Here is a 10,217-nt window from a genome sequence, read left to right on the forward strand (position 1 = left end):
GAATGAAGCTTCCCAATGCTTCTTCCCCACAAATTATCTGCCCAAGACTGTTTTGTCCTGTTCTTCTAAAAATAGGGCTAGGTAATTTTTTAAAATTTTTGATCATTGTTTTATTTAATTTTTATTCAGATCTTGCTTCAATTTTTTTCAAAGTACATGAGGTCACTTATAATAATAAACACAGACTTTAAAATAGTAACCTATAAATCAGTCCTAGAGAAATAAGAACCACAGTAGAAAGTCATGGCCAGGCATAAAAGTAGAACTCAAGTGAACCCCTAGAATTAAGTTTCAAGACTGGTCTAGGATTCCGGGTGAAAGTGAAAAGGGAGACGTGATATGTATACATCGATCTCTCCTCACCCCTCCTACCCTTTCCAAACACTCAGCTTCTTAGGGAAAGTATACACAGCTTTGCCTAAGACATAACCCCCCAGAAGAAAGTTCTCATATGACACTCTATGTTTCAATATCTTCACAGTTTCCACAAAACTTTTCATAATAATGGGTATAAAACTAAAAGGAAATAAGTCTTAATTGAATAAAATAATGAGGGAATGTAAGTTGTGCTTTAGGTATGAAGGAAACAGTGAGTGTACATGATAAGACTCAGGAGACCGGTGTTTGTTTACCAATTTATGCCGCAGTAGCAAATAACCAGGGATTTAAGAACCCTGGCTGTGTGCCTTCGAAACAGCGTGCAATCGGCTGGCACAGTTGCATCATTCTTTGATTCATATGGAAATAGTTGAAAGGATGTTCACTTGATAATTGTTTGCTGAACGACACAAATCATGCGTTATTTTGTTCTGTGTTTATGTTGCTCTTTACATAATTAAATACTTTCAATTAATGGGCCATTAATCAAATAATAGTGTCTAAGGAAAAAGTTTTATTTTCCCTGTTTATCTCCATCCTGGACACTATTGATGCTAAGTTGTGGGGTTAATTCAGACAACAGGTCTTATCCCATCTTGATCAAATCACACATTCTCTGGAACACCCAAATGCCTTTCTGCCTAACTGTGGGAGTTTTCTGAGCCGCTTCCTGTTCCCATTCCTTCTTCTCTGTTGTTCTGACCATAGCTAGAACCTTGGCTCAGTTTCCTGGAGACAATCTGTGTTTAGCCTCTGGCTCCTTACTGTGTGTGAAGGTCTGTGGATGGCAGCTCTGGCCTTGCTCTCCTCTCTAAGTTCCATGGTGCCAGGCCAGCTTGCCATGTTTCTTTGTGTCTGTGAGTGGGTATGCAACCAGACTTAGCTCCTTTGTGAGTGGACTGGAGTCAAAGAGTAAGAGTAAACTTCACATGGTGATCACAATGGTTTAGCCAAGTGAAAATACTCAAAGGTAAATTCATACACACACACACACACACACACACACACACACACACACACACACACACACACACACACGCACAACACACACCTGAAAATGTTCAAACATGTGTCCTTCTGTCCTTGTTATCTTTTTGTTGCTTTGATAAACACCATGACTAAAAAGCAACTTGAGGAGGAAAGGGTTCATTTCACATTACACTTCCATCACTGAGGTAAGCCAAGGGAGGAACTCAAGGCAGAAACCTGGAATTAGGAAGTGGAGACCATGGAGGAATGCTGCTTGCTGACTTGCTCCCTCTGGTTTGCTCAGCTATCTTTCTTACATAGGTCAGGCCCACCTGCCTACAGATGGCATTGCCAGAAGTGGGCCAGATCCTCCTCTATCAGTTAGCAGTTAAGAAAATATCTCACCAACACAAGCCGATGTGATCTGGTCCATTCTTTAGTTGAGATTTCTACTTCCTAGATGACTTCAGGTCTGTGTCAAGTTGACAGCTGAATCTAATATGACACCATTCACCCATCTGTCTGTCCATCCATCTGAAAAATGCTCAAAAGTGTACCTATCTGTCCATTTCTCTACGATGTGCCTGGCACTGAGAACATGGAAATAAGCATGATACTGTTTTTCTTCATAGTATTGTATTAATAAGAAAGAAAGAAGTAATTTTAAGACATTTTTATTGTGTAATTTATCATTTAGCTACACAGGATATAGCTAAGTAGGCAAATAGAGAGATTGATATGACAAAGATGATATGTTTTCAAAGCAGTAACCAATTGTTTTCTATAGAGATTCTCAAAATGGGGTGATCTTGCCACTCTGAGACCCTCTACAACATCTGAAGAGGTTTTGTCTCAGTTGTGAAGAGGAGATGCAGCGGCTTAGAGTCAGAGATGCCACTAACCACCCCACGCTACACAGGACAGCCCCCCACAACGAAGAATTATTGAGACCAAATTATGGACAGATAGGACTAGGGGTGTGACTCAGAGGGAGGATGCTCGCCTAACATGTGCAAGGGCCCTGGGTTCCATCTCTGAAGAAATTGTGAACAGAGCTGAGGCTTAAAAGCCCTGTCTACTGCATATGCCAATCTAAATGTGTCCATCAGAGCCTATCTATAAAGTTTCCTTCAGCCTAATATCCATTGCTATTTCTAATAATAGTGTCTGGCATTTGTTGTTCAGGCTGTGGCAGGCATTTCAACTGATTATATCACTTAACTCTGAAACCCCCAAAGGGTAGACATCACTATCAGCTTGACTTTAGAGGTGAGATAAGTTTGGTGGGGTGAAGAAACACATACATACTACCTGGCAGGGGAGAGACCACGATAATGAAGGTGGTTTTCCCATGGCGAGGCTTATCCAATGCACTTCAAATGTGCTGACCCTTGCATTTTCTATAAACTCAACTGCACAATTTGTGGCAGTGGTGGTGGTGGTGGGGACTGCATTTACATTCTCCCCTGTTGAGATTAAATTTTAAGAACCAAATGAAGACACCCACACAACGTCTGGTGGGGGCAGTGTAGAACACTTGCTTAGTGTTCATGAAGCTCTGGGTTCAATGCCTAGCATTGCTAAAGAAGACAGGCAAGTGAAAGGACAAGAGATGGAAAGCTTTCCGCAAGGTCTCATTCTAGTAGCTTAAAATGTCTTAAAATTACTTCTTTCTTTATTATTAATACAATACTATGAAGAAAAACAGTATCATGCTTATTTCCATGTTCTCAGTGCCAGGCACATCATGAAGAAATGGACAGATAGGCACACTTTTGAGCATTTTTCAGGTGGATGGACAAACAGATGGATGAATGGTGCCATATTAGATTCAGCTGTCAACTTGACACAGACCTGAAGTCATCTAGGAAGTAGAAACCTCAACTAGAGAATGGACCAGATCACATTGTCTTGTGTTGGTGAGAGCAGGGCTTTCTGTGGAACCCAGGAATTGTACCTCCTCATCTTCACCACCAGTGACACCTTTAGTTTTAGCTCAGATGTGGAGCTCTCCCTTCAGCTCATTAGTAGTTGCTTTTGTGAGCTTGTGTGGGCTACAGGCTTCTGGTGGGAATCTGAGGGAAAAGAGGTTGTCGTACAAGTGCATAAATTCAATCCAAAGCTGGGGGAAGAGTGCTTTACACGCTAAAACAGCAACATCTAGTTGAGATGATTAATTAATGGGTCCTCCCACACAACTGTGCAGTGGCCATATTAATCCCATCTAATTAAACCAAATCAACCCAAACTGTTAGTCGTCTCCAATCCCAAGATGGCTGTGTTGACACAGAGTAAACAGTAGAGCTATAAATAGCAGATGCAGGCTGACAAACTCCGGCACAGCCAGCCCGTCTTCATTACCAAAGACATCATGGCTTCAACCTCTCTCTCTCCACTTCCGATTCACCAATAGTCCCTGGACAGTTATGGTTTCATAAAAACCAAAAAACCAAAAAACTAGCACATTCTTTGTTCAATTTGCTGTCTCCTGAATGCAGAGCATTAGTGCTCCGCCATCCACCCCTTTGCTTGCATTACGGTGTCTGAACACTCCCAGACTGTAAGTTGATCAAGTTCCTTAACCCCATAATCTATCTGATAGAAGGTAATCCAATACCACCTCTGCCCATGTGATAGGGAAGAATTCCTCTGTCTTCTCACCTGAGTACAACAGGCTTGTGCCACCCAGAAGGATGAAAAGGTAACTCGGAATATGTGGGGTCCGTACAGCCCAGGAGGGTATCCCTATGAAGAAGAGGAAGTATGGGCTCCACAGATTGCAGGTCAGTGTGAATTCAGAATTCAGAATTCAGAAGCTGTTTTGCCTGCTCCCTGTGAGTTTTTAAAATAGCTTGTGTTGAAAAAAAAGCCATTGATTTGCCTGTTTTCATTTTTAGGATAGTGAGATACGTGTGCATGTGAGTATCTTTAACATACCTGGAGGCATTTTAAGAAATGATAACTAGAATTTGCATGTTTGTTTGTCAGGGAGTTGAAACACCTTTATGTGCATGACCTATAACAATGTTTAATGGGCTAAATGTCAAAGATGTTGCCCTTTTTTGAAAAAGGGAGTTTGACAGGTATATATTTTTGTGGGTAAGTGTCCCTTTGTCCTGTTTGCCATCAAGATAAAATTTACTGTGTTTCATAGAAACCACTTCATTTCTGACTTCTCTGAATTCATTGCACAGTAGATGACTGCCCAATTTGTGTGGTGTGTGTGTGTGTGTGTGTGTGTGTGTGTGTGTGTGTGGCTGTGTGTTTCTTTTATCCTTTAGAAGTTGTGGGAAAAAGTTAAATACTCTAAAACTTCAAGGTCTGCCATATGTTTCGGTCAGTACTACAGTTCTAGTTCTACATTTTAGAACCTTTAGGAAGAGTTGCAGAGGCCCTGCTGTTATTAGCCTCACTCTACAGTATCCTTTCACACTGCTTATAAGACCTTCCTGATACTACAAGTATTTAGAGGCCTACTGAGTGAGAATAGCAACTGGCACCTGCTGCCTGCAGCCTGTAGCTGGAATGCTCTCTCTCAGGCCTGGGCCTGACAGCTCTTTCATTTGTTCCCATTGGACAAAGAAGACAAGCATAGTTTCCGTGAAACAATGTAGGGCAGTCATACAGCTAAGAACAGCACCTGGTAAAGGTTCTCCTGAGTGGTAACTGTCCTCAGAGCCAAGGTTCCACTGAAGGATTGAGAAGCAGGGAGGCCACAGAAAGAGAAGTGAGAGAAGAGAGTGGAGGCTGATGTGGTTATCAGGTTGCCTCTGATTCTTCTCACCTTATCGATTGCCAATTTTATTGGGAACTTCATTAGTCCATATATGTTTTGATTACCTTCTCCTTCCTTCATCTTCACTTCCTCCCCAATCACCCATAGCACTTGTGTGTGTGTGTGTGTGTGTGTGTGTGTGTGTGTGTGTGTGTGTGTGTGTGTGTATCTGTCTGTCTCTTGGTTGTTTCTCAAGATGAGCGCTCTCAGCTATTCCTTTGCCTAGCCATCATGGAATCTACCCTCTAAAAACATAAGCCCCAGGATAAACTCTTTCTTCTCTAAGTTGCCTTGGTAATGATATCTTATCACAGCAATAGAAAACTAAGACATTTACCGAATAGCTAAGGTTGACCTTGAACCCTCAAGTTCCTGCCTCTGCCTCCCAAGGGCTGGGATTATAGGTGTGAGCTACCATTTCTAGCTCTGAATACATATTTAAGCTACAGGCGGCAGGGTATGTTGCAGACTCTATGTGTCATGTGACAAAGGAGGGTGTCAAAGATAAATCCAAGGCCCAAGGCCCTGGAAAGGCCCAATGTCAATCAAATGAAGTGATGCTTGTACAGGGATTAAACTTTTTATTTTCAGCTTCACAAGTTTTCGGCCTGGAGAACAACATTTGCAAGACTGCATACAGATCACCGTCAAAAGTCACAGGACTAGATGAGGTCATAAAAGGAATGGCTGAAGCAGAAGCATTCGTGCTCTGAGCTCCCAGTGCTCCAGTTTTAGAAAGCTGAGCAAATAAGGCCAGAGTCGATCAAAGTAGGAGTCCACTAGACAAAGAAAGAACCAGTAGATTAATAATGGAAGCTAAGGAAGAGAGTGATTGGAAAGGGGGAGAACAAACAAACAGGGTTCAGTGTCGCTAGTAAGTGAAGTAAAGTGAAGAGTAAGAATTAGGGAAATTAGCCTGGCCCCTGGTGACAGCCTCTAGGATTGCTTTGATAGCTTTGGTGTGATGTGGTACAGAAATCTAAGGGCAGTATGTAAAGTGAAAACAAGCTGAGAACATTTGGAGACAGAAGCTAGAAAAATTTTGAGGAATTTCGCTAGGAAAGGCAGCAGAGAAACTACTCTCTCTCTCCTCCCCCCCCTCTGTCACACACACACACACACACACACACACACACACACACACACACACACACACACACACACACACACAAAGAGGTATGTTAGTGTCATACCTCTAATAGGCTTTCTTTTGTACCCAGGCAGATGTGGAGATCAGTGGACAGCCTGGATGTCCCTCCTCCTGTTGGCCTTGTTTTATTTGTTTTTGATATAGGATCTCTCACTAGGACCTGGGCTCATGGATTAGGTGTGGCTGGCTGACTAGCAAGCCCCAGTGATCCTGTCCTTGGCTTCCCTAACACTGGGATTACAAGTGTGCCACCATACCTGGCTATTTACATGGGTGCTGGAAACTGAATTTAGAGATGGCAGTGGCTTGAGCAGCAACACTTTACCAACTGAGCTATCCCCCCAAATCCAGAGAAACAGCATTTTATCTGAATAATCCAGAGATGCTTATCATTTTTTATTTTTATTTTTTTCTGGGGTTTGAATCAGGAGGTCTCATGTATGCAAGGGGAGGCACACAATAAATCCGGCTATTTTCTCATACCTTTCTGTTAACTTTGGTCCCATGCACTGTCCCTTCTGGCTTGCATTGTCTCTCTCTATGTGTGGGGTTATTTTTGTTTCTTGAATCTTATATGCGTGCATCAAACAGAAGTGCCAGGATAATATCCCAGGGAACAGCTCTCAACCAATGGGTCATGGGAGCTGGTAGGTAAATCTTCTATTTGGGGAAAGAGGAGGTGGGTGGAGCTTAAGACAGTGGTTTTACATCATTGTGTAGTGTATCCATGGGAAATATGTTCCAGTTGATCACAGCGGTTGCTAAGCTTGCAGACACATCCTCTATCGATTGTCTTTTCTTCCTTCCTGTCCTCATTGTCCCCCATTCTCCAGATGGTGCTTCCTGTAATTCCCAAATAAATTACTTGTACTTGAATCTTTGTTTCAGGGGAGCCTAAGTTAAGATACCTCATATTTAAATATCGTCTAAAATTTAGTGATGTTCTCTGGCCCCATGGGCTGGGAGGGCTACACTATCGAGAGTGTGGAAGCTCCTTGCTTTTCCGCACCTTCCTGATTCCTCTCTAGCTGCCTCTTCCTGATTCATATGATATAATAAATGCTAACTGATAGTGTAGAGTTTGCAAAGTTTGTGCTTGAAAGTCTTAACGCATGCTTGTGTGTGTGTGTGTGGGGGGGGGCAAGTTCCCTCAGTGCATTAGAAAACTGCAAGATTACAAGACTTCTGCTAACAATTCCTAGGCTTTCTTTTCTATTTGTTGCAATAAAACACGTATTTGGTCTTTGTTCCTGCTTCCTGATACAGAACGTCCAAAACTCTTAAAAGCTCCTTACTGATAAGGGTCATAAGAATATCTATAATCTATAAGGGGCTTCAGACTACATCTGAGTTTATATTTTGGGGGTGATCCAGATGATTTCGTGATGGTGGATGAGAAACCAAGCTGTCCCTGCATTCGGCCCTACCCATCTGAGGAGAAGGGAGGGGGTGGAGATTTAACAGAATCACCAACGTCTTGTGATTTATCAACTATTCCTAGAAAATAGGACCTCTTAATGAAACAAACTCGTGACTTGGAGAGCTTTCAAATTAGTGAACCCTTGGAGGTGCTGGGAGGACGGGGCAGTGTACCCAGAGAGAGAGGAGAGAGGAGAGGAGAGGAGAGAGGAGAGGAGAGGAGAGGAGAGGAGAGGAGAGGAGGGAGAGGAGAGAGAGGAAGGAGAGGAGAGGAGAGGAGAGAGGAGCGAGAAGGAGAGGAGAGGAGAGGAGAGGAGAGGAGAGGAGAGGAGAGGGGAAGGAGAGAGATCAATTGTTCTTCCACACCTTCCCTGGGCTTCTTTCTCCTCAATGGGCTATTCCTCATTTATCCTTCATGATAAACTGGTAAGAAACCAGTTTCTTACTGGTAAGTCTCCTGAATCCTATGAACTATTCTTGCAAACCACTGGACAGGAGGAGGAAATTGCAAGGACCCTTGATGAGTAAGCTAGCTGGTCAATAAGAAATGTAGATGATAACCCAAATCTTGCAACTGGTGTCTGAAGTGAGATAGTCTTAGGGTAGGCAGTCCTTGACTTGTGGATTGATGACCCCAGGTAGACAGTGTCAGAATTAAATTAAATTGACAGGACATCCAGTTGATGTTGGCAGAGAAGCGCTTAGTGTAGGGAAAGCCTTTCACATTCGTGTTGGAAGTGCTAGCAGTAAAAATAGCAGGGAGCTCCCAGAACATAAATTCTCTTAAAAACATGCTTATTTATTTAATTTTTAGTTACTAGTGTATTATGAGCATTGCCAGATAAGAGGAGGAGGGGAAAAGGTTAATTTCATGCCAGGCATATTAATTTTGCATCTGTTATGTCTAATTATATAAAATCTGAGGAAATTATTAGACAGTAATACTCAGGGATCTTGGGTAATTTCCTTTTAGGATACTTTATGAATATTAATTATTCAAGCAGAAATCTATAGAGACATAATTTTTGAGTTAAGAATATGTTTCTAACTCTCCGTGAGAAATGTCTTTTCTCAACATAGTATCACTTGCTACTAAAATAGACTTCTTATAAGTATATGAAGGATACCAGATACCTACTTTTATTGCAGCTAAACATGTAATTTCTATTTTCTTCACAACTGTTAAACTCAAAAGTGTTTTCAATTAAAAATAATCTGGAGGCTTGCCCATTAAATTTCGGAGACAGGGTTTCTCTGTGTAGCTTTGGAGCCTATCCTGGCACTCGCTCTGGAGACCAGGCTGGCCTCGAACTCACAGAGATCCGCCTGCCTCTGCCTCCCAAGTGCTGGGACTAAAGTTGTGCGCCACCAACACCCGGCGCGGAGGATCTTATACTAGGAGTAAAGCATTGATTCTTTTTTCAAATAATTTATTTTATTTTATATTCATTGGTATTTTGCCTGCATGTAGATCTGTGTGAGAGTGTCTGAAGCTTTGGAACTGGAATTACAGACAAGTATGAACTGCCATGTGAGTGCTGGGAATCAAACCGGGGTCCTCTGGAAGAGCAGCTAGTGCTCTTAACCTCTGAGCCATCTTTCCAGCCCCAAGCATTGAATCTTTGCTCATCTATGTTTCAGTATCCTCCCTTCTGTGTTTCCTGAGAGAAGGAAAACTGGTTAAAGTGGCTCCTTCATTCTCTTTTCACCACATCTTAAAATGTTCACGTGATTTCCAAACACTAAACCAGTGCAGTGTGCCAATCACTGATAGGACAAGTTTCACAAAAAAGAGTTTATTTACAAGGTGACAATCATGTGGAGACCAGGAAAAGCCTCAAATCTGTATCCTCAGAGTTACAATTTAGGAGATGTCTCAGTGGGCAAAGGTACTTGCTGCACAGGCCTGGAGACCCAAGTTCAATCTCTGGAGCCCATAAAAGGCAGAAGGAGAGAACTGAGTCCATCAGTGCTGTTGTCTGACTTCCACGCATATGCACACGATTTCCTGATGGACATATAGTGTGCACACGCACAATAATAATGAGTAAAAATCAAAAGAGAAGAAACAGATTCCTGAGGTGTTGGGAAAGGCACTGATAGTAAGCAGGAGCAGAGTTATTGGCAGAGTGTGCTTATGCACAGTCAAACTTCATGCTGTCCATGGGACCGCGTACTGAAAAATGACTGTAATTACTGAGTGGGCAGGCTTTCTCACAGAAAGTCAAAAAGGTTACCCAACAGACACTGGTGAAGGGACAGTAGTTATAGCTGGTTTGAGATAAATGGTTCCAAGTTTCCAAAAAGCAATTTAGGGGCCATTTTCATGTGACCCATGCATACAAATTGTCATCTGCAGTAAAGTCATTGGAAATCTATTATTTAAATATGAGACCTTTAACATTGGTGATGAAAGAAAAGTATAAGTGACTGTGAGGGCAGGAAGAGCAGAAGTTGAAAGTCAGCTAAAGATACATAGCAAATTAGAGGCCAGCCTGGGCTACATGAGACCCCCATTTAAAAAAC

The 10,217-nt window shown here is 42.3% G+C and overlaps 1 non-coding gene across 1 annotated transcript; it reads left to right on the forward strand.

The window, feature by feature from the left end:
- The first annotated feature begins 2,651 nt into the window (after nucleotides 1–2,651).
- LOC113831833 lies at nucleotides 2,652–2,816 on the forward strand. The gene has a single exon (XR_003481330.1). It is a non-coding gene; the product is annotated as a U1 spliceosomal RNA (small nuclear RNA).
- Nucleotides 2,817–10,217: the final 7,401 nt, after the last annotated feature.

The sequence above is a fragment of the Cricetulus griseus genome, assembly GCF_003668045.3.
Source record: "Cricetulus griseus strain 17A/GY chromosome 1 unlocalized genomic scaffold, alternate assembly CriGri-PICRH-1.0 chr1_0, whole genome shotgun sequence".
NCBI classification, from domain to species: domain Eukaryota; kingdom Metazoa; phylum Chordata; class Mammalia; order Rodentia; family Cricetidae; genus Cricetulus; species Cricetulus griseus.